Genomic DNA, 1,901 nt, shown 5'->3' on the forward strand with positions numbered 1-1,901 from the left:
TAACTTTCAACTGATTATTTTAAAATTAAAATTAAAATGCTTACTCTTGACGCTAAAATGCTTAAAAATTCAATGTGCCCAAAATATTTTGTACTTCTCCCAGCGGAGCTGGGATCCCAGCTAGTCATCATACTCCCTTATTTAAACGTGCTATTGGCATATGGCATCCGGCGTCTTTTATTCCATTTTTAGAATATTATTTCTGAATATACTTATAATCTAACGGTTCAAATTCAAAAACTTGAAATAAATGGCATAGATCAAGTGCCAAAGGGGTGGCAACGCTTCAATGTGATTTTAATGACGCTCCAAATCAAGTGAAATTTTTTAGGGCGATCGGGCAGATTGGGGCAAACATGGGGCGAGAGGAGCATCGCTGCAAAAAGAGCATGGATGCTGCCATCCTCGAGGACCGGGCCTTCATCCAGAACGAGGCCAAGGAGAAAATGGGAGGAGTAAACAGGTGGCGTTCCTGTGTCACAGACATCGAGTCCCACGAGTGACTCTGGTTTCGGCTGGATGTGTTTGTGTCGAATCAAGAGCAGGTGATGGAGCGGCCACTGCTCAATCTCATGATGAAGTACGCCTACACCACGACTTGGCTGCGGGACGCTCCTGCCATGCTATAAGTTGGTACATGGAAGGTAAACTTCACTGGATTCCACTTCAGCCTCCATTGTTTGTTCTTGTAGATGGGGAAGATCTCCAAGAATTGGCTGCAATGTCTTCAAATTCCAGTGCCCTGGATTGAGTTGGCCATTGCGTACTATTCTGCTGTCAAAAGGATCATCCTATAGAGGCGAGAACTGGCTGGTTCACAAATTTTGTGATTTACAACTGTTTTACAGTTTTGGAGCCAATTGAAATATCCAGTGTTTTTAATGAGAGCTGATGCATCCCCAAACGGAGATTGTAAGGTGTTGCTGTTTTCCTGGATGGAAACTCTTCCGTCGTAGCATCCAGTTGGGACTTGGTAATACTTTTCTCTCCATCTTAGAACTTGATAAAAGATGCTAAACTTACCATGACGGTTGAATCTCTGGCAGCTATGGCAAGAGTGTCAGCGCAGGAGACAACACCAGGACAAAAATGAAGCTCTTGGCAGACATGAGGCTTGGAAGGGACAACTTTTACACTTTACTTCCATCAGTCGAGAAGAACCGATCCATCACAGTCCTGAAGAACAGCAAAGTTAGAAGACAAGAATTTAAATCTTGCAAAGCTACTCCTGTCGATGAAACAGTCGTGGAAGTGCAAGCGAAGAACTCCTGCTGGTATCGTCCTGTCCCAATCGATGAAACAGTCGTGGAAGTGCAAGCGAAGAACTCCTGCTGGTATCGTCCTGTCCCAATCGGTGTGCTTGCTCAGAGTGTCCCTGATGATTCTCTTGGCTTGAGGACAGGATCTCGAGTAACTGTGGTAGCCATTCTTGTATCCTCCACTCTCATCATGATCCAAAACACTAGCTCAGAGACAGCAGAAGCAAAACCAAAATGTTCCCTCTCCAACTTCCCATCCTCAGGTATTGCAGCTTGGCATGTCTTCTTCCTCCTCGAATTTTCTTGGCAGTAATCGATGATCTGAAGATGAGAGTCGTTCCGTGATGAAGTGGGTCACTGATACAAGGCTCTTATAGTCCAGGTTAAGCCGTCACAAACCGTGTCTGCTGCCTCTAATGAGTGTTTCCATGCTTAAGAAATCCTTTGACATCATCCAAATCCAGGGAAGCTAGCGCTCATAGTTTGACAAAGTTGAACCTCTGCACAAGAAATAGGAAAATTCAGCCAACTAAAGAAAGGTTCTGAAAGGACATATGTCTGTAGGCCGCATTTTCTATTCCATTTCCAAGCTTTCACTTTGTTCTGTTTCTTAAGATTTTTGCTTTTTCTTCTTCTTCACGA

The 1,901-nt window shown here is 44.0% G+C and overlaps 1 long non-coding RNA gene across 1 annotated transcript; it reads left to right on the forward strand.

The window, feature by feature from the left end:
- Positions 1-353: 353 nt before the first annotated feature.
- LOC112344113 lies at positions 354-1,712 on the forward strand. The gene is made up of 4 exons (XR_002991585.1): positions 354-644; positions 693-973; positions 1,047-1,274; positions 1,403-1,712. It is a non-coding gene; the product is annotated as an uncharacterized LOC112344113 (long non-coding RNA).
- The last annotated feature ends 189 nt before the right edge of the window (positions 1,713-1,901 follow it).

This window comes from Selaginella moellendorffii, unplaced genomic scaffold, assembly GCF_000143415.4.
Source record: "Selaginella moellendorffii unplaced genomic scaffold, v1.0 SELMOscaffold_674, whole genome shotgun sequence".
Classification (NCBI taxonomy): Eukaryota; Viridiplantae; Streptophyta; class Lycopodiopsida; order Selaginellales; family Selaginellaceae; genus Selaginella; species Selaginella moellendorffii.